The sequence below is a fragment of the Pinus tabuliformis genome, chromosome 6 (assembly GCF_031772625.1).
Source record: "Pinus tabuliformis cultivar Carrire ecotype Pingquan chromosome 6, CPIR1, whole genome shotgun sequence".
Lineage (NCBI taxonomy): Eukaryota > Viridiplantae > Streptophyta > Pinopsida > Pinales > Pinaceae > Pinus > Pinus tabuliformis.
In genome coordinates, this window is record NC_142292.1 from 980,925,039 (window position 1) to 980,949,252 (window position 24,214).

General features: G+C 34.9%; 1 long non-coding RNA gene across 1 annotated transcript; it reads right to left on the reverse strand.

Moving 5' to 3' along the window:
• Positions 1-11,096: 11,096 nt before the first annotated feature.
• LOC149262280 (uncharacterized) lies at positions 11,097-11,908 on the reverse strand. Its single transcript, XR_016249128.1, has 2 exons — positions 11,693-11,908; positions 11,097-11,558 (listed from the first exon to the last, which is right to left on the reverse strand). It is a non-coding gene; the product is annotated as an uncharacterized LOC149262280 (long non-coding RNA).
• Between the last annotated feature and the right edge of the window lie 12,306 nt (positions 11,909-24,214).

Below are 24,214 nucleotides of genomic sequence, written 5' to 3' on the forward strand. Positions count from 1 at the left end.
TGACGGTGATCATAATAGCTAGGAGTAATAAGACCAGAATTTGAATGAGAGGGAAGTATGAATCATCCTCACTAGAGGAGAAACTATCCATAGAACTTAGGGAAAAACACACTTGCAAGCCAGTGCAGTACCAAAACATATGTAGAGAAGATTGTGCTCGACCTCCAGTGCTCTAGTGCTCTCAGTGTCCCAGTGTTCACCATTATCTCATTCTTACTCACCTTGTATAGAGAACTTACACATCATCATATTGCTCATGTAGCTAGCGATTTTACTTTACCGCGATTCTAAATGAAGGACCCTTAAGTCAGCTCTTGAATTGAACTAGTCCATACAGAATTTTTAATCTCGATATAATCTGAATATTTTTACTTGCTTCCAAAGAAAAATCCTCATAGCACACCACATAGCAAGGAGTTTAGCTGTAAAATTTGTGCCTTGGCCAATACCTAGTTTGCATTTAATCATAAGATTTTGGGAGAATAAAATGACTACCCAAACCACAAATATCCCTTTAAATGGAACCATCAAAGAATCCCCATGCTATACTAGTCGACATATCCACATCTATGATAAGCCTGATCTTATTCCCTTTTAGTGGCTGAAGTTGTTCAAGATAAGATGATCTTGCATTATGTGCAATAACTTCAGAGAAAACCACAAAGTCTTTAAATAGACAATGGTTTCGACCTAGCTAAATTCCCCACAGTACAAAGATCAAAAGGAATTTAAAGGAAGAGGAAATAAAACTTTGATTCGAAGACCAGTGACACTATTCATCTGAGCTACCATTCCACTAGGCATAAACGTTAAAACAACATTAAACTACCTTCCAAACAAATGTTACAAAAGGACAATGAATAAATAAATGAGAAATAGACTCCTCATTCATCCGATATAGAATAAAGAATCCATGACCTACCCATCCTCGCTTAACAAGAATATCCCAAGTCAATATTTTTGATGTAGGAGCATTAACATCAGTAAATTTATTTTGACCGTAATGGTCATAAAATTCATTTACTAGAAGTGGATTTCTTGAATTTAGTTTAATTATTTGTAATATTTAGAAGAATTAGTAGTTAGTTTAATTATTATGTATTTGTCATAAAATAGGAATTTGTGGTAGCCGATTTATGAGAGATATTGTAATTAGTTTTAATATATTAGATATCTTCTAGATTTAGGAATAAGATCCACAATTAGTGGATCTTAACAATTTTTTTTTCTTCTCAAACAAAACCTATAGCTCAAGTAAAGGGTTCTGAGAGGGTGAGAGGTTTTGAGGTTCAAAGTTTTTTTAGTCTGTAATGGACGAGAGATTGAGTTAATTAAATATCACTATTTCTCTCTTATATCTTCGTTATTTTATGCGACAAGATATATAAATTAACTTTTAATTTTTGTATTGTCGAATTATTTAGTTTTGGCTCAAATACAGTTATAGACTAATTAGTTGCGTAGATCGAAGACCATATAAATATTTATACATTGTTTTATAGGATATTTAATTGTTTGATTCGATTGCCTGGCAAATCGATTCTTTAAAAAGTCGACTTTTCTTTCTTTTTATGAGTGGTGGAGAACAACCGGTGTTCAAGTTTTCTTAAAAATTGTTGTTATTCTTTTTCACTTGATTTCATGAAACCTGCGTTACTTAAGTCATGCCTTGCTTGTTAGTTGGTCTCAACCCTAGTTGAGTCTCTTTTTATTGTTTTTTGGACCAAAGTCTATTCAGCCCCAACCTATTCACCTTAGTCGACCGTGACCTGCCGACCTTAGTTGGTTCCGAACCCTATGTATACCAAATTTCTAAGTGCTCAAAGTTTTTTTTTTTTGTTTATGGGTTTTTAGCTTTATAAAAATTAAATAAATTTTGGTATTAAAATTGGAATTTTGGTCCAGATTAGAGATTGTGAAGTAGGGTGCTTTGTTGGATTACATCGACATCAATTGTGGTATCAGAGCATTTTCTAAATTAAAAAGGAAGAATGACAAATCATCGAGGCGCAGGTCGAAGGAGACCTGTAGAAAATTTGACTTTGCAAGCTGAAGTAAGAAGACTTCGAGAGAGAGTGGCATCTATGGAGACTGGATAGAGGGGAGAATCTAACGCGGGAGATGTTAGTGATGTTGGAGGAGATTCTTCTAGTGATAAAGAAACATAAGAATCAACATATGTAAAGATGATGAAGGTGTTTGCTAAAATGACTGTCAGGCTAAAGATGGAATTTACGCCATATGAGGTAATTTAAACGCCGATGAATTAATAGATTGGATAAACGCTCTTGATAAATATTTTGAATATGAAGTCATTGAAGCAGATAAGCGAGTTAAGTGTGCAATAAATAAATTGAAAGAAGATGCTTCACTTTGGTGGAATGCAATACAAGATGAGCAGAAGAGTAAAGGAAAGTCTAAAATTAAATACTGAGACATAATGGTGGAGAAGCTCAAAGGTAATTTTTTACCCAAAGAGTATCAGATTAATATTTTTAGATAGCTACATAATCTTAGATAGAAGTCCATATCAGTTAAAGAATATATATAGGAGTTTTATAAATTGAACATTAGATCTGGTCGTGTAGAAGATGATGCTAAGAAAGTTGCTAGATATATTAATGGATTGAGATTTGGTATTCAAGATGAATTTGGCTTATTGGTTTTAAAGAATGTTGAAGATGAATATCAGGCTGCCTTGAAGGCAAATAAAAACTTGTTAGAAAGAAAAATCAAATAAGTTGAGGAAGGAGTCTTGCAAGAGGCAAAGGACAACATATTGGAAGAGGAAGAATTCAGCGTGCAAGAGAAGAAGAAGGAAGTTCCAACAATCAATCACCATGAGTAGGTGATTCGAGAGGGAGAAGATCATTCTCTAGAGGCAAAGGTCGAGGAAGAGACTATTAGATTAGATGTTTCAGATTGGAAAACTCATGCATATGTTGTGGGAATGTCCTGAGAGTACACCAGTATGCCAGAAAGGTGCTCATGCTTCCGAAGTAGTGGAAGAAAATTAAAATCCAAATATTATTGAAGAAGTTCTAGAAGCAAGAGAATCTTTATTAATGAAGAGAGTGCCTATCAAAGTTGAAAAGGAGTCAAAAAGCCAACTCAAAGAAGGAATTTATTTCAAACCATATGTAATTCAAAGGATAAGTGTTGCAAAGTTAGCATTAATAGTGGAATCACTAATAAGTTGGTCTGTATTGAAATGGTAGAGAAATTAAAGGTAAAAAGAGCCACACATCCCCATCCTTATAAAGTATCTTGGCTACAAAAAGGACACCAAGTTTTGGTTAATGAGCAATGTAAAGTAGATTTTCATATTATAAAATATAAGGATGAAGATATTTGTGATATAATGTCAATAGACATTTTCCACGTGTTGTTGGGGAGGCCATGGAAATATGATAGGAATGCCATACATGATGGCAGAAAGAACATATACACTTTTGAGAAATGTGGGAAAAAGCATGTATTGTTACCTTTACTAGATGACAAAATTAAAGGTTTAATAGGTCCAAGCGTGTTTCTTATGAGTGGAAAGGAGTTGTCATGGGAAGCAAAAAACAAGAACTACATTTTGTTTTAATTGGGAAGCCATAGGTAATTCTTACTAGTACAAATTTAAATATTTGTCAGAGGAAATTTTAAATATGTTAGATATTTTGCTGATATTATTGTGGATGAGTTACCAAGAAGTTTACCTCCTATTAGAATTATCAACCATCATATTGATTTAATTATGGGATCCACAATACCAAATAAAGCATCTTATCGAATGACACCATAAGAAAATGAAGAAGTAAAAAGACAGGTTCAAGAATTATTGGAAAAAGGTCTGATTAAAGAAAGCTTGAGTCCTTGTGTTGTGCTAACCATATTTTCCAAAGAAAGATGGTGGTTGGAGAATGTGTATTGACTCAAAGGAAATTCATTTTATTATGTTAAATTCATTTTATTATTGGCTAGACATCAAAGCTAATGTGAATATATTTGTGGAGAGATGCAAGATTTGTCAACAGGAAAAAGAAGTCATAATACTAGGTTGTATCAACCATTACCCATCCCAAATAGACCTTAGGATTCAATCAATATGGACTTTATTTTGAGATTGCCTCGAACCCAACGAGGTAATGAATCAATTTTTGTTATTGTGGAATAATTTTGAAAAATGGCACATTTCATTCCATGTACTAAAAGTACTAATGCAATAAATGTAGAAAATTTATTTTTCAAAGAGATTGTAAGACTGCACAAATTTCCTCGACGTATTGTGTCAAACAGGGATACCAAATTTGTGGGCCATTTTTGGAGGAATTTATGGAGAAAGCTAAGCACCAATTTAAATTGAAATTCAACATATCATGCACAAACTGATGGTTAAACATAATTGGTAAACTGAAGTCTAGGAAATATTCTAAGGAGTTTGGTGAGTGATATTCCCAAACAATGGGATTGACAAGTGCTTGACAAACCGAATTTGCTTAAAATGATTAACCCAATAGGAGTATAGGTACAAACCCATTTCAAATTTTATATGGAATGCATCCTAGAGGTGTATATGAATTAAGAAATCTGGGTAATCAAGAACTTATAAGTGCAAAAGGAGAATATTTTGTAGTTAGTATGCAAGAATTGCAGGAAAGGGTGAAATAAAACTACATGAACGTTGTAGAAAATACAAACAACAGGTGGGCATGAAGAGGAGAAAACAAGACTTTCATATTGGTGACTTAGTTATGGTACATTTAAGAAAGGAAAGATTCACCAGAGGAACATATAATAAGCTCAAAATGAAGAAAATGGGTCCTTGTAAAATTATGAGGAAGTTTTCCTCTAATGCATATGAAACAAAACGAGTTCCTTTAGATATTGGCATTTCACCTATCTTCAATGTAGTTGATTTATATACTTTCAAAGAAGCATACATATCTTCAACCGATGCAACTATTAGTGATGAAAATCAAACTGATGGATGTGAGAGCCAACTACCAAAAGCAGTGCCAAAGGAGATTGAAGCAATGTTGGACTAGAGATTAATGAAAAGAACCGAAGATAAGGAATCAACTTGTTGAAGACTCTACTTGGATGACAGAGGCAGAGATTTTAAAATATGGTACTATTGTGGAAACTCTTGTGAATACTTTATTTTATTGGGAGTCTGATGCAGGAGCATCACCATCAGTAAGTTCATTTTGACCGTAATGGTTATAAAATTCATTTACTGCAAGAAGTGGGTTTCCGAAATTTAGTTTAATTATTTGTAATATTTAAGAGAATTACTAGTTAGTTGAATTATTATGTATCTTTCATAAAATAGGAATTTGTTGTAGCTGATTTTCGAGAGATATTGTAATTAGTTTTAATAGATTAGATTTCTTCTAGATTTAGGAATCAGATCCAAAATTAGTGGATCTTAAAAGATTGTTTAATCTTTTGTACCTAAATAGAACATGTAGCTCAAATAAAGGGTTCTGAGAGGGTGAGAGGTTTTGAGGTTCAAAGTTATTTGAGTGTGTATTGGATGAGAGGTTGAGTTAACTGAATATCAATATTTCTCTCTTATATCTTTGTTATTCTATCCAACGAGATTTATAAATTAAGTTTTGATTTATGTGCTATCGAATTCTCTGGTTTTGGCTCAGCTACAGTTATAGAATAATTTGTTGCGTAGATCGAAGACCATATAGATCTTTCTACATCAGTTTGTAGGATAGTGAGTTGTTCGATTTGATCACAGAGCAGATAGATTCATTAACATAGTCTGTTTTTCTTTCTTTTTATTAGTGGTGGAGAATTGTTGGTGTTTAGGTATTCTCAATAATCACTGTTATTCATTTTCACCTGATTTCATGAAACCTGACCTACTTAAAACATGTCAAATTTTAAGTTCATCATTGCTTGTTAGTGAGCCCTGATCCTATTATGGCCTCCTTTTATTGTTGTTTGAACCAAGGTCTAGTTAACCCCGACCTCTCGACCTTAGTTGACCCCGACTTCTTGACCTTAGTCGGTCCCGAACCCTGACTATACCAATTTTTTGAGCGCTTAAAGTTTGATTTTTTGTGGGTTTTTAGCTTTATAAAAATTAAAGAAATTTTGGTATTATAGTTGGAATTTTTGCCAAGACCAAAGATTATGAAGCAGGGTTCTTTTTTGGTTTAGATTGGCATCAATTTTTCCTTCAAACGACAACCAAAGGAACAACCTGCATTTAAGGGGGCCTTGTCCCTTACAAACTAATATGTGCCACTATTTTGAGGAAGCAAGAGGACTGTCTTGGATTAGCGCATCATATCCTGTTCTAGTTGTTATAATTCCACTTTGTTTAGTTTTAGAGCACTTGATGATGTCTTCCTCCTCTCGGTTAATTATGATACCAACTTTACTCAAATTGAATATAAAAGATTCCCATTCACCTGTAAAAACATGAGGAAGGCCTAAATCTTGAGCTGAAAGCCACTCTTGACTATCTAAATTTGCATCTACGCGCCTAACACATCAATAATGGTAATACAACTCAAATGTTTTAAAAAATCCACAAACCTATGAGAGATTTTATGGTGAAAATTACATCCTATCCACGGATCATGACCAAGAAGAACTTTAGCCCCATTCCCAATCTTCCACAAACACCATTTATCCAAAGATTGTAGACCTCTTACCAAATTCCTCCAAATCAAAGAACCTCCTCTAGTCACTTTAGGCTCTTTCCTAAGCCAATCTACAACTGACACAGATTTCAAATATTTCACCCTCATTACTGGACTCCACAAAATGTTGTAAAAAAACATACGCCAACAACTCTTGGTTATAAGAGTTATTCCAAATTTCTCCATATTTTGTAAGCCCAAACCCCCTAGATACTTTGGAAGTGCCATGTTGAGACATTTTATCTATGGACTACATTGTTCACATTAAAATATTTTTTATTATTAATATATTTTTAAGTATATGTCAATATTACGTAATCCTTCATATTAAAATATTTTATTGATGACCCACATTGAATTTTTTTTATTGTTATAAATATTTTTAAATGTCACATGTTAATTTTATATTAAAAATTTAATGAATTACACTTCTCCCTCTTAATCTTCAAATAGTTTGTTTAAATCCTATATTGAAATATGTTTGAAAAGTATAAGGTTTAAACATCTCACTCGCACTTTTTGTTATTTCTAATGACTTTATTTCTTTTTAAAGTTGTTATGAAATTATATTACGTCATGTGGACATCAAAATATTTTATATATGACTAAGAGTGAGTGAATTATTTTTACCACATTGGGTTGTAATATCAACAACAAATCTAGTGACCATAATGAGGTTGGGATTAGTAATATTTCATAATGATTTTAATTAAAACTAACTAAAGACGAATATTCTTCTTTATTTTTTTATCATATCCGACAATGCTTTTCTATTTAGAGAATATTTTACTTTTTATTTTAAGAGGGACGTGTATCAACTTCATGTTGAACATGGACGAAATCACACATTCGCCTCATATTGAGATGTAGAATGCACACCTTTATGCAACCATTATAGATTCGTCTTAACCACATATCTAGCATGCATTGAGAGAGATCAAATCTCAGTGAGAGATGTCAAATCTCTTTGGGTGCAAACCTTTTTTAGAGTGCAAAATTCATTTTTTTTTTGGATTTCTCTCATTGCTTGATAGATCCCAATGAATCTCTCTCTCTCTCTACAATGTGTAATTTTTCATTGTTTAAATTGTATTTTGAATGCTATATAGAGCATATAACTTAAACTTGTATGTCCAAAAAATCTTTGTTGGACTGCAGGGAAAATTGATAAAAAAATATAACTAAAAAATGATCAAAATGTAAAATAGTAAGACCACTTCAAACATTTTAACCATTAAAAATTTATTTTTTCAATTGCTTTATTGACATATACACAATTTTTTATAAACAATATATAATATATACGTAGTTGACGTTAAAATATTTTACATAACATGTGCATTAAGACATTTTTATTTATGGACTACATTGTCCATATTAAAACGGTTTCTTTTTATTATTAATATATTTTTAAGTATATGTCAATATTGCTTAATCCTGCATATTAAAATAATTTTTTGATGACCCATATTGAATATTTATTATGATTATGAATATTTTTAAATGTCACATATTAATTTTATATTAATAATTGAATGGATTATACATCTTCTTCTTAATATTTAAATGGTTTATTTAAATCTATGTTGAAATATTTTTGAAAAGTATAAGGTTTAAACATCTTACTCACACTTTTTTTTTACTTCTAATTATTTGATCTGGGCGGCTAGGTTTTAGATCTAATCTTCAGCGGCCAGATCTAGATCTAATCTTATCTTCTGCTTTATTTCTCTGTCACTGGATTCTACGGGAAAGTAAAATATGGCTCCCAGCTTCGCGAAAATAGCTGCTAGCTCATCCACTTCTGGAGGGCAAGCTCTTGCCCATATTGTCAGTGAAGCCCCAGCTCCCATTGTCTAGGTCGTCCAGGCCTCACTCGATGAGGCTTTGAAGTTTTTCGAAAGTGCCCTAATCTGCAGGTTCAATGGCTTTTGGCTGCGGTTGACAGCTCTCCACAATTGGATCTCAGAGGTATGGAAGCCTGTCATTTCTGATGAAATTAATATCTACCCCTGTGCTAGGGGTTTCTTTATAGTAGATTTTGAAAATCTCGAAAGCAGACAATGTATTCTAGATTCCGGCCCTTGGTTTTGGGAAAAATCAGGCCTATTCATGAAGCCATGGAACCCATCATTCGATCCCTCTACAACGGTCATAACCTCAGCACCAGTTTGGGTGAGATTGCCAAGCCTACCCTTGCATCTCTGGAATCTCTCCTCGCTAAAAGCCATTGGAAATGCAATTGGGAAATTTTACTGCAGGGGCCCAGAAACAGAGGAATATGCCAGAACCACCTATGCACGCATTTGTGTGGAAATGGACTTCAGCGCCGGATTCCCAGCTGAAATAAACCTAACAAGTAAAGACAATGTGTGGAACCAGAAACTCGATTATGAAAGTTTCCTCTTCAGATGTCGATCCTGCTTTGAGACAGGTCATCTAGCCAAAAATTGCCCAAAAGCCTCCCAGAAAAATTCTGCTAGAAAAAACCACCACAGATCTACATGGTGGGAAGGAGCACAAAAAGAACACTACATTGTCATCAAAGAAGAATACTCTAGAGAAAACTTTGAATCACAAGAAATCACGCAAGAAAGAAACAACTCTCAAAACAAGGAGGGAGAAAGCCCCGCTGAACAAATCAACAGTTATGAGGATTCGAATACCGCACAAAATAAATCTTCATTTAACAGCAAAGCAGATTTCCTAGACCAAACTTCTTCTCCGACTAGCTTCCAAAGGATGAACACAATAGATTGTGAAGCTAAGACACCAATGTCCCAAGAACCAGAAGAGATGAAGGAGATGAAAGATAAAGGAAGTTGGAAGACTATAGAGAAAAAAAGAAAGCTACAACACCAATCTTGCCAAGAAAGACAAGGAGCCAGATAATTAAAAGCTAAGAAAATTATAGGTCCGATAGACCAATTTGGTCTCAGTGGACGTTAACCACCATCATCATCAATTGTATTACGTCATGTGGACATCAAAATATTTTATTTATGACTGAGAGTGAGTGAAATATTTTTACCACATTCAGTTGTAATGTCAAGAACAAATTGAGTGACCATAGTGACATTGAGATTATTAACATTTTATAATACTTTTAATCAAGACTAAATAACTAGCAATTGTCCCAAAAGGTACAAAGAGAGGCCGATAGGATTAGTAAAAGGAGGAAACCTATATAGATAGGCAAGCATATATAAAGCTCAGTAGTGACGAAGGCACTAACCACGATGACCAGCGTGTACCAGCGGAAAAGTAAATTACAGTGTTTTACATGGTAATTGAAAAGCGGGGAATTAGATTTGCAAATATTAAAACAAATCACTTACATTGGTGGTTCACACTATAACTAAAACATTAACTAATTGTAAGTTGCTTTTCATAAAATTCATTTAGTATCATTTATATAGATGAACCAAAAAATAGGTTTGTGCAATTGGATGAGAAAGCGTTCATAGAAGTCTTTTTAAAGAGAGCGAAATAATGGACAAAAAGCCCACTCATTTGATTCCAAAATCCCAACAAAAAAACATAACAAAAACATAAGAGATAAACCCAATCAACTCCAAAAATGTGAATTTGCAGTCCTGCATCTCAAAATTGCAAGGCAGACGTTTACTGAAAAAAATACAACTGCTGATATTTACATGAACAGAGTAACAACCACCCTTCACAAATAACTTAATAAGTTAATGGAACATTACTTCATATATACATTAAATTAGTTGACTATATAGTGTATACACAATGAATGCTTAAGAAAGCACACTACAAGACTGATTCCCATTCATTGTTTACTCAACAGTATCACAGTATTTCATGTGTTCTCCGTAATTTATGTTATGACCATCAGAAAGAACAGGGAAATGCACAAACTCACTACTGATACACTCCTAGATTGACAACAGTATTAGCAGAACAATAATCAACCAACATATACTGGACAAAACAAAAAAACCAGGAAAGGGAGTGTGGCAAGTACTCAATAAAAGGTGATACAATGATGAATCAGCAAGAGAGTTTACCTCAATTTTCTTAATCACTTGGTTGCAAATATTTAAGAAAAGCACACATTGTTGCTTCATGTGATAACTACGCTTTTTCTAAATATTAACACCATATTTGTGGTTGCTTGATAACTTTTGCTTGGTGTCCTAATTTTCTCTACCACTAGGCAAACACGAGCTTTCTAAATCTTATCACCTGACTAATCAGACCCCTAATAATAACCACCTTCATAGCCCAATAAAATTATCCCAGACAAAAGTAGAACTTTTCAGAAATGTAAGATGATTATGCAATACACAAAATGATGAGTAGGAACACTGCCAGATGGGTAACAGTTCAATGCCAATTCAATCAACCTTCATGCAACCAAGGAAAACCAACTCACCTTTGCAGTATTGAATGCCACATTCTTGCAATGGGATATATGCTGACAGACCATGCAGGCAAGTCATATGTCAAATTATGAATGGTGGCAGTTATATCAGATCTAAACATCCGTGTTTGACAGACAAGCAACACATAGACCTAGTTTTCTTCTGTAAACATGTGCATGTAGCATCATCCAAGCAACGCTTTTCAATCATGCAAATTCAGACTCTTTGGTAGTGAGCAATGCCTCATCCCCATAAAATGAACTTCAAACAATATTCCAAGTTGAAAGAAATTTTCCTAATGTACACAATTTTTGTGTTATGCACCTCTCATAAGGCCAACTTACTAATACAAGCATGACAAATATTGAATATCTCTAGAGAAGGACCTAATGAGAAATCCTCAGGTTTTCCCGCAAGGCAGGGCATTGCTGCTAATCTCAATTGCCACAAGGATCTTCTTTCGAATGTTGTGGCTCTTCTTCCTCATCTCCATTAGCGCCACCGTGGTTTCCTGTACAACAATTGTTAACCAAAATTTATAAGAAAAGGCCATAAATATTAAAAATCTTATACATTCATTTAACCACCATCACATTTATAACAGAAAAAGATGAAAGTTTAAGGATAAGAATTACAGTTACTTACAGTTCCTCAGTTTTCTGAATAATTGTTCAGGGCGCATTTTTATGTTATTCTCTTTGCAAAATATTGTTTCCTGTGACTCAAGGTGTAGTTTATTTCTTTATTATGGTGGCTGTAATGATGGTTTCTTATCATTTGTAATCTTGAGATTATTGGACATGGTAAATTGATATTGGAATTGGATTTATGTCCATATCTGCAAATTTATAAGCAATTGAGAGTTTTCGAAAACAGAGTAATAGCAGTGTGCAACCCATTGTGAGTGTCTGGAGCATCTTCGAAAGCTGAACATCCAAATGATATAAAACTCAAGTTTGTGAATGTGATTTAAGGGTAAAATGCTGACATGTTTTTGTTGTTTAATGTAGAAGGAATCTTGCCATTTGGGCTCTAGAGCCCAACCTGCTTTCTCGTATTGCAAAACACAGATCATTTAACCAACAAAAAGCACAGATTAACATTTACGAATGCGGTCTCCATTGATCTATTAAAATAAGCAGCTGATGTAAGTAAACCACGAGGAAATTTGATATCCAGGCAACAAAAACTTTCAGATGGCAACCAATGACACCATTTCATTTACCTTTCAGAAAGATGAACAGGACCTAAACTTATCCACATTATAAGCCAGCAGCTGTAATCTACAGTAAAGAATGTCGACTGAAAAAACCTGTCCTCCAAAATGAAAATGATATTACTTTTAAAATCCGAGTAAAGGCCCAAGAGCCATATGTAGACAATATGAAACTAAAATAACTCAACTCAGAATACTTGGCACTCTAACATGCATCACCAAGCATGTGAAGAGCCCAGAATAAAAGAAATAGTTCATTATAAAGAAAACACCTCTACTGTCAAGAACTATCCTCATCTAATATTTTAATTACAAATATGAATCTGAAATGCATGAGACATAAAATTCCCATAAATTCCAGGGATTTGTGGTGCTGGACGTGTGTTATTTCTTAAGGAAAACCATAGTTTCTGTTTCAAAGCTGCATTGGCAGAAGGTACCAACTACTGGGCAGAGTTAAGTGCATTTTCGATACTGGAAAATTTAACAATTAAGAAAGGTACTGCTCAAATCCAGATACTGGGAGATTCAGAGCTAGTTATCAACTGGGTAAATGATAAAAAAAACAATATGCAGATTTTGACCCTATCAACAGTAATAGAAAGAATTAAAGAGCTGAATGAAAATTTCCCTGATTTTGACCCTTTTAGCATTAGAAGGGTGCTCCTGCATCTGCCAAACACAACATGAATAGGGTGTTTAAGTGGCAGTTTGGATAATCACACAAATGATGAGACTAACAAAATCTCATTTGTGAGGGTTTGTCCACCAGTGTGAACCCCAGAAGAAGAGCAAATTTTGGTGCACATCCAAAAAGGCTACTTCTGAAGAACTTGACTCAAAGAAATTAAGAATGTCAAATATTTCATGGGTACAAGTATTGTGCACTCCCAAAAATGTAGGGATTCGAAAGAAATTGCCCGACAGATCATTTGGAGCCAGTTACGATTCCAGAAAAGGGAAACGAAAATGTAATAAGAAATGGATACAGAGGGTTTTGAGGTTGCTAAATGTAGGGATTCGCAAGAAATTGCCCGACAGATCATTTGGAGCCAGTTACGATTCCAGAAAAGGGAAACGAAAATGTAATAAGAAATGGATACAGAGGGTTTTGAGGTTGCTAAATGCGAAGCCCACTCCCCATGATTACTAATGTTCTAATGTGGTGTCAAGATGAGAATGAGCACGAAAACAAGAATGGAACAAGAAATAGGTCTCTGGCCACGTTTCCAGTAACATAGATTATTACTGCGGCTTGAGCGAGAAAAACCATAAGTAGAAAGACCGCAACGATTTAAAATTCGCCAGTGACCAATGTAGACCTCCCAAGTGAAGGTAAGAATGTGGGTGCCTAATGGGCATGGAGTTATGTAAGCCCAAAATCAAATAATTATTTACCCGCGAGCGAAGAATAAGACACCTACCAGATTTTAGATCTGAGGCTTGCCATAAGTGGAGATGAAAGATCTACCTAAAATATGAAATGTGATATAACACCTGCAAACCTTAACCGCAAAACAAACACAAACTAACAACGAACGAGAACTGGCCTTAGAAAACCCACATACCTTCTTCTGCGATCTTTGCCTTCAACACCTCCATGTCTTTACCACTAAACTAAACCCTCTCGATTCTTTCTCGAGCCCAAGCGTTGGCCTTCTGCTTTTCCTCCTCCGTTAGTTCACATCTCGGATTAGAACCTATTTTCGCATTCTTCCCCCGCGCCTTCTTCTGTTTAACCGCAGAGGCTGGAGCCTTACAGGACTCGACCCCATTCGTAATATCACCGAGAGCAGTTCGAGGTGCAACCCCTGCGCGCCCATTCTTAGTAGAAGAAAATGTCCCACCGAATGCCCCCTTAGTATGATTCTCCGTCTTGCGAGGGGCGATAGGGCTCACCAGTCCAGAACTTCGAGGTTTCGGCTTGTTCGTGATGTAGGCTCAGTCAGTGAGGCGGCATCCATGAATACCTCCGCCCCTGAGGCCGATATGCAGGTAATGGTGTCGTAAAAACCCGCTAAGTCGTTTCCTGAACGAATACGGGAAAAAATGCCCACTCCGCCAGGTGTCAGATGAGAATAAAGCCTGAACGAAGACGAAGCTAATTGTCAGTTCGCCAGGTGTCAGCGTCAGAATGAGAAGGACGACGAAAGGTCCCTTTCAAAGGAAGGCCTATCAGCCTAAATATACATATTCATTTTTTTATTATTATAACCAGTATTACTTTTCTGTTTAAAAAATATTTTATTTTTATTTTAATAGAAACACACATTAAACACATATATAATCATACATCAGTTGTAAATTGTACCTCTTGCCACAATCAATCTCACTTAATATCCCTACCAAATAAATATATACTAATATGTTATTGTTTAAATTTTTTTTGCAATCCGTCTCACTTAATGTCCCTACCAAATAAATATAATGTCCCTACCAAATAAATGTATAGTAATATATTATTGTTTAATTTTTTGGAAATTGGCAATTTTTCGGCAATTCATATTATGGGTAGAAAACACTTCAACAATCCAAAATTGAACCTTCTTCACAATAATTTGTGCAACATGTTTTACACTATATACTATATTTGGAAAGAGGGGAAGGGATAGGACGCTTCAAAAGGATGCATTTTGTTATACAAAATTATGGAGAAGGAAGAAGAGGAGAATTTATGGTTGTAAAAGTTAACAAAATTATGAAGAAGGAAGAAGAGGAGAATTTATGGTTGTAAAAGCTATTCCAAGACGTTACAAGAGGTGTATGTTATTGTAGTTTATATGTGGGTTTTATTTGAGGTTTCTATTAGATTAGTGTATAATAATTGAAATGTTTTATAAATTAACTTTTTTTTTGGCTACTCAAAATTATTGTGGTTGAGAAACTGAGAGGTATTTTAGGGCATTGAATCATTTTTACATTAAAAACAATAATTTCAACAAATCTAAAATTGTATTTTTTCATAGTTGTTTATATGTTACACTTTACACTAGGTACCATTCTTGGAATGAGGGGAATCACCCTTAAGTTTTTGGAGAAGTATTTTCCAAAGAAAAAATAAAATATGTATTAAAAATCATAATTATTGTGTAACATTATATAAAATTATGGAGAGAGGAATCATGAAGAGAATTTAGTTGTAAAAGGTATTCCAAAACATCACATAAAAGTTGTATCTTATTGTAGTTTCATATGTGGGCCTCATTTGATGTCCCTATCAGATTCGTGTACAATAGTCTACTACAATTTAAATGTTGTATGAATTGGCTCTTTTCCAACCACTCAAAATAATGGGTAGGGAATCTAAGATCCATTTGAGGGTGTGCCTCAAATTACACATTCTTCACAAAAATCTACATAACATATTTTTCAGTAAGTATCATCCTCATAATGAGGGGAAGTGCCAGGGTTTACAAGGGACTTATTTTCCAAGGGAAAAATAAAATATGTATTAAAAATCCTAATTATTGTGTAATGTTATATAAAATTATGAAGAGGGAAACCGAGAGGAGAATTTATACTTGTAAAAACTATTCCAAGATGTCACAGGATAGGTGTATCTTATTGTAACTTCATGTCAATTGGGTCTATCTAGAATGATTGAAAAGAGGAATGCCATCCTCTCCACCCAAGGTCCAATTCCCACTTGTGATAGTTCACTCTTTATGAGCCCATTGTTGACAAGGTTGGCAAGGTACCAACAATTGCATTATCACTTACGAGCTTGAAAGTGGGGCAAATTTTATTCCAAAAAGAAAAAGAAAATAAATAATGAATTATAACGTCACATACACATCCGATAAAATAGGAGGAAAAAACAGACAAATAAGCATATTCAATTAACTAATAAATTGTATAAATGAATAAGGAAGATAATAATATTCTAACTATCAACCAACTAATTAAACATTCTCATTCTCATATACAAGAAAATTTTATTTCAAAGAAAGGGGAAAAATAATAAATATATAGATATTATATTTTACATATACATCAAATAGAGTATGGGCCTGGAGTATGCCCTAAAATTGCTTATGTTTGGCTAAGAGCTCGTCTTCCTCAAATGTAAGGAAACAAGTTAACAATCCCAGACCTAGAGGCATCTCGCAAGAGCGAAATCCCGCCCCTTTATGAACCAGTAGCAGGTAATTCTAGGTGGTGTGGTTTTCCTTGAATAACAATAATAAATCACCCTACATTTACGGATAGTAGCCAATGATAATTGTCCCCATTGTTGATTTGATAACTAATGATAAGTTTTCCCATTGTGTAAAAAAAAAACAAATAAATAAACACACCTGATTAACAATTATGTAAATATATAAAAAATAAAATAATGTTGAAAATTTATAAGATATAATTAATCTGATTTTCATTTATATATTTGAAGATTTAAAAAAAATATTTTTTTCAAAAATTCACACACACAACATTAGAAAAACAAATAAATAAATATATTAAATTTAATTAAATATATAAATAAATTAAATAAATATTTATATAAATAAATAAAAATATATTATAACAATGAACTAAATAAATAATTAAACACTAAAATTATAAAAAATAATACAATGAATATCTTATAAAATTATAAAAAATTAAGAAGAGGCTAGAGGGGGAGGCGGGACGGGTTCTTTTGGATCCCGATGAAAAAACAGAGATACGATATTCAGGGGTTTGTGGAAAGAAAGCAACAATCAAGTTGAATTTTTGACCTTGTGAAAGGGACTAGAACTAATAAAATTCGACAAAGAATAGTTTATAGAGACTCCATGATTGTCCATAGTTTTAAGAGAACAAGAGGTAAGCTCACTCATCTATTAAAATTGAAAGGATGGGAAGGGTCATTAAATATGATTTTGGGGAGATTCAAGCAGGTCTCAAGTAAAGTTCAGTTATGGAAACAGAAACAAATATTATATCTACCATAATACATGAAGATAATCCAAATTAATATGTTAGAAATATGAGACCTTTTTAGATAGATTGTTGTAAAGTGTCAATTTTACCTAGTTCAAATAATATTTTTAGTCGTTTTTAATGGTTCATTTAATGTTTTGATATTAATTTCCAATTTATATTTATATATTTTTTTAAATTATTTTATTTAGTTTTATTTATATTATGTTTTAATTTTATTTTAAAATTATTATTTAATTTTTTGATGGATGTTTTATTAATTTTGTCATCATATATAATTTTTGTAATTGGAAATTAAAGTGCATTAAGTGATAAAAATAATTTGTTCAATGTCCATTTACAATGATGTATGTTGGCCTTTGGAAGTTTGTATCATGCTCATTCTAATTGTGTGGACTGATTATATTGATTAATAGCAAAGATCTTCATCCCTTAGTTCATTGCGTGAATCTATCATGGAATTAGGATAATGGATTTTGAAGGTCATTTGGAAGCATAATTGATTGTTCATTGCGTGAATCTATCATGGAATTAGGATAATGGATTTCTAAGGTTATTTGGAAGCATAATTGGTTGTGCAATTAGCTACCATAGACTTAGTGTTATAGAGTAAGTTCTTATATTGCTCACAATATTTTTTTATGGTTCATAATTGTTTCTTTGTATCTTATTTTTCTACTTTGTCACATAGACTTTCTCTATTGTGGTAAGGTCTCCTATAACACTCCCTCCCACCCCCTTGTATTATCTCGGGTCGCGGGAGGTGTTACTTAATGAATTAACCTAACTTTCAAGGTCTATTATGAATATGGGGTCACAAAAATCCTCTTCTTACAACTGATTCAAATCTAAAAACAAATGCCATCATTGTGTTAAGCTCATCTAGATCTTTTCGACGATATAAATTTTACGTGAATCTAACTTCCAGATTGAAAGTTATGCCCTCTTCAAGTTTGACCAATCAATTAAGGCCAGATCACCATTGAACTACCATGTGGCCTCCATGTGGCTCCTATTTGGCCCACGTGGCACTACCACATCATTATTATGAGAGGTCGATGTCATCACAATACTGCCATGTCACATCCATGTGCACTTCCATGTCAATATAATACGAGGCCACATCATAGTGGGTCCTTACATAGCATCCATGTGGCCACTGTTAGGACCTCATGGCACTTGCCATGTCAACTCGGATGTGGGGCCCCACCATGCCTCCTTCACGTTTTGTAGCATTTTCCCTATTATACACACTTTGGATCAAATTCCAATCTAGGTGGGGTCTATTGACCACGCCACATTGGACCGACCATTACTCTATTGTCTTCTTACTTCAACGTTCGAGTGCGAAGGTTGTAATAATGGGTGATGTTCAGAATTCCATAATGAAACCATTCAAATAAAACCAGTAGTATTGCAAACCCCCTTATGATGGTATTAATTTGGGAGGAGACCCCCTGCAATAATTCATAATCATTGATCAAGGAGAGGTGGTTTGGCATTAATCCCAACTGGCCCCCCCTCCACCCCCCCAACTCCCTAATCACAGACCACGAACCTCCATCCCCTACTCGCTAATCACAGACCATGAGCCCTCACCCCCTACTCGCTAATCACAGACCACCAGCCCCCCCCATAATTGATCTCAATAGTTCATTTACCACTTAACGATCATCCATGAGCATCTAAGGAGTCAATAATGAGTTAACGAGCCCGACATATTGAGCTTTTCATGACAATTGCAGTTCCGTTTACCGACAACTCGACACATGGTTTAATAACACACCACACAACTTTGTTGTGACCATGGAAAAGTTGCACGTAGCACTCATGTGGCCTCCATGTTACTGTACCAAGTCAGCGAGAAGGGGGCCCACATAGTCATGTCCATATCATGCTGCTTAATGGTATCACTGCTCACGACATCCAACATTAACAAGGAAGATGGGCAGTGGGCAGTGAGCGATAAAGGAAATAGAAAGGTTCCATGATGGAACCCTAGCTGGGCTGGCCAAGCCTGAATTGGAGCTTTTGCTAGGTGATATGGTATGGAAATATCAACAACAAGAAACAAGTTGTGTGTGGTGGGCAAATTTTCTATGCTTCTAGGTCCACTTAGACTCCACTCTGCATTGATTGGTACTTGGCCATTGTATTAGTCTCCCCTGAATTATGAGTGCACAAGTTGTGGCCAATGGATGGTGGTCGACCTTCACAACACGGTTCCACTAGCATCGCTCGGTGTTTCCCCGCCTATGTATAATTAGGTTTAAACCTTTTCGCCTGTCAGTCCCAAAAACATACATACACAAAGATAGAATCCATATGTGTTTAACATAGGGGTGGCTCAAACCACCAACCTATGAAGGTTATGGCCCCAAAGCCAGAGGACCAAACTTTAGATTTAACATAGTAACTAGTACAAGAGCAAGTTGATCTATACTTTCATTCTCAAGATATATATATATATATATATATATATATATATATACGTTCATCGTGAATAATAATACTAGACAACACAATCCAAGTAGACATCGAAATAATGATTACAAAGGATAACATTCCAGTCAAGAGTGTAACATTGAGTCTCACACACAAGCTCTTAGTCACATTTATGAACACAAAAATTCTTACACCATTCACAACATAACAAGATCATCACCATCCATAAGACAATATGCACATGAAATTTACACTTATTTGTATGTTGAAGATGGTTGGCAACTCAAGGAGGGACTTTGACTCCATCCAACCATAGACTAGCTACACTGCAATATTTCTTACAACTCGCAACCCTCGAGACTGATCCAAAGTCTAAAGGGGATGCTTATCCCAATAAAATCACACGAAAGAATGGGTCATGCATCCAAGAGGTGAAGTTCGTTGTTCATGTGACTTATCTCTTTCCATTTGATATTATGTGCCACATCGACTCCCTCACTCTTCTGAGCTCAATCGCACGGTCTCAACAAAATTTTCAACCCAAATTAAGTCCTTCAATCTTTTAGTTTGGGTCCTCTCGCTCCTCCTCTCCTCTGCGACCATTTTCCTTCTCCATCCATTTCCTCCAAGAGTCTTCCTTCTTCAATGATTCCTCCTTCCTTTTCCCTTGTGCGATCTCCTCTTTTCTCTCTCAAATATGTTGCACTTCCATTTCATCATACCATGTAATTTAAGAATATGAGTATTTTTCCTTGTCCACTCACATCGTTTTTAGGTGTCAGGTGGTGGCTTGATTTGTGATGCCACCTTCACTGTCTTGAAGGTGGGGACACAATAGGAACTTGATAGGAATGAAACATGTGTAACCATAGGAAACCAACATGAAACCCCCTAAGAACCTTGGATCTACATGTCCCTCCCTTTAGGCCAACCACTAATTAAATTTACATTTAATTTATTTTGTGCTTACACATAATGTCTCGGCCAACCATGGCCTCCATGTTGGCGTTACATAGTCACAATTTTACATTACAAAAAAATGGGATTGTGAGGGATGTTACATCTCCTATTTGTTTCGTCTGCTTAGCCTTGCTTAACTCTATTGCTTCATCACATATTCTGGTCCATCACTACCCTCTTCAGAGCACTCACATGGGTTCTTTTAGTTTGGCCTTGTTGGTCCCTCCTTTGGATGGCTAGGCAAATAAAACCTCATATGCAATCTCCTCTCTCAGTCTACTTCCTACTCTCATGTTCCCTCTTATGTCTACTCCCTACCCAACTCTATTTTCCACCCTTTTCCACCTTTGCGTGCCCCATTGTGCTATCCCTTCTCCATGACCTTCCCCACCGGAACCTCTAAGTTGACTGTGCTGAATCGTGGATTTTATTTCCATAATTGAGGTAGGACTAGAATAACCCCCCCCGCCTTATTCTAAAGTCCAACCCAACGCCAAATGTTATGCAACCTACTATTGGAGAAACATTGTCCCTGAAATCAGAGCTAAAATCTACATAGTTGAAGACAAGGCTAGAGTCAAAAGAAATTTCATTAAGGACAAATGAATCATATAAAATGTAGGTCAATGGGTACCAGACATGGGCTCAAGTACAGGCAGGTTCAACAAGTGCATGCAAGAAATTGATATTTACTAGCAAGTTAAAACTATGTGGGAAAAGTCATCATTAAAAGGAGCAAGGCACAACAACATATCCCATTGTGCATCAACATCTTGTAGCTATAGGTGTAGAATCTAGACAAAAAGGTGAAAAATTTAACAAAGAAGGTGGCCAATTTGGAATTCACATCAAATGAAGAATATAATTTCCCAAAAAGGCTAATGAGGTCACTATCTCTGACTAACCATGAATAATTTATCTCTGTTTGACTTGATTTTGTTATATAATATCTTATTCACTCAGGTTAGTACAACATACAAGATGGATAGGATATACAAGTCATCTAGTTTAGACTACCATCAAGGCTACACAACACCTTTATCAAAATTTTCAACATACTTAAATTTATCTTTTTCTAAAACAGAAAAATTGTCATTGTAATACTAGTTTGGGTTACTCAATCACAAAACAATAACAAACCTATGTATCTTGTGATCTCATTTTAATGTAATATGATCTCGAAGAGTAGCTTACCTCCCCACCCGTCTCTATATAAAATTAATTTATTCATTAATTTTTAATAAGTTTATGTTTATTTTTTTTTTTGTGAATTGAAACACTTAACATTCATTATAAAAACAAAGATTACATAACAATCATTTCTAGATCCCCCCAACAATACAAAAAAAAGCTAAAAACCCTGATCACCCACATTATAAATCCAGAGCACAAGATGCTCCTCAGTTCAACAATTTCCAATTCTAAAAACCATACATAGACTATATACATGCCAACTTCATCATCAATACATACCATAGCTCTAGGATAACCACGACCAGAAAGGAGAAATAGTAAACCTTTGTGTCATACAACCAACAAGAAGTATACATAAGACACCCATAACCACAAGGGAATGAAACATGTCTAAGAAAACCCATGTAGGGTGAGAGTTGCGATATCAAGAAGAGGAGATAAATAGCAATAGTTTCAACAATAGAAGCATTGTGCTATGCCTTCAGTAAAAAACAACCAACAATATTCCTTGTGACTAATACACCCATCACCAGATAGAGGGATACTAATCCATAATTCATAGCACAAGAGAGCCAAGATGAAATATTTAACAAAGTGCATGTGAGCCAATAACAACCCAAAAAAGAAAAATGTGCATCAAAGCATATAGCTTTCCATAAAAACAAGAGCAAGCATAAAACTCCATAGAGAAGCACTGAAATAGTTTCATCAGCATAACAATGAGGTCCATAACCATCCATCTCCAAACCAGAAACTAAGTGCCCATAACAAAATTCTCTCCAGAGTTCATAGAAACAACAAAATGCCAATTTCACCATTGAAATATCCATAAGAAGAGTAGCAAGGGACTAAACAATTTTCTATAATGCACCAAATTGTCAACAAGCAAAATATTCTAGAGCATCAATGTACTTTAGATACTAAACATTACGAGGATTTCCATGGAAAATCTATACCTGAAGGATGCGTGCCAAAATTTATAGCAAAACTTCATGAAACACGCCATCTCTAGTCTTGATAAGAAGAAATTATACTAGGAGACCACACACTATCAACTGGACGATTTGTGAGGTTACTAGAGGTAGAATCACTGACAAGGAAACCTTCTACACGAGGCAAGTGAGAGTCCACATTATCCAAGAAAAACCTTTGATTGCAAAGCATATGTTTGATATCCTTTATGAGGAGAATATATTGTAGTTCTCCACTTGTTTATCTTTGAAAATCAGACGGAACAGGGTAGCCGTTTGTTGGTGTAAGGCCAATGAATTCATAAAATGAAGCCTTCCTTTTTTGAATCTGCTAGGATCAGGAACCCATTTCATATCCTCCCCCACCAAATTAGAATATGAGTGATAAGGTTGGTCCCCTGCCTCTTTAATTTCCAACAGTAAAATTTCCTTCCTTACTTCAAGAGGAACAACATCAAATAAGGTAGCAACAAAGTCATAGGAAAAATCTCAGTCCCTTTTATATCCTACATTACCTCCACCACCCCTCCTACTACACATTCTCTGCCTAGGAGGCATGAGTGCAGCTGCCAAGGAATACTGAGAACAAGGACTGAAAAAACCTCTACCTATAAAACAAGAAAAAGGATGAGATATAATACCCTGAACACCTGACCTGAGAACCACTAAATTGTCACCTAAATGCCACACTACATGAGCAAATTCCAAAAAATTTGCAAGATCTCCACAACTCATAGACATGACACATCCCAAACACAAACAATGAAATCCTTTATGGAGATACTTAAGACACATGAGCTATGGCAATACCCTTAACACTACAAACTGACACTAGTCTGGGAATAATTCGACCAAATCGAAATTGAACAATTAAACTAGGACCCAGAAAAAAATACTAATACACTAAACTCTTTTGAAATAGAGAGCAAAGGGAACAAGTCAAAATTACCCAAATAACTACAGTCTCTCTCAATGATTGAGAAGTCATCCTCAAAGACCCAAGCAAACATAGTAATTGCAAATCTACCCTCAAGAAACTAGACAAATAAATTAAAATAATAGACTTGCCAAAACCATGACACAAAACAAACAATTGAGGGTTGAACCCATTAAAAAACTTTAACAGACTCACTAGAACATTAAGGCGTAACCAATCACACACCTTAAGACATAACAGCTTATTGTGCTACTCCTGAAAGTGAAAACTATAATGAAATCTCACCAAAATAAAACTATTAAAGGAGGACAAGGAGTTGTCCTCGCCTCCACTCACACAAATATCATACCATTGCCTTTAGATCACCATAACTTCCGATTTAAATCGACGAGCCCACCTGTTAACCATCACATGCTCCACAAGTAACCTCTGCCATGCCATTACGAAGACGAGACATTTGGGAGGATGGTGCACCTTCCAAAGAAGCCCTGATACCCAGAGCAACACCCCCATTAGAGTAA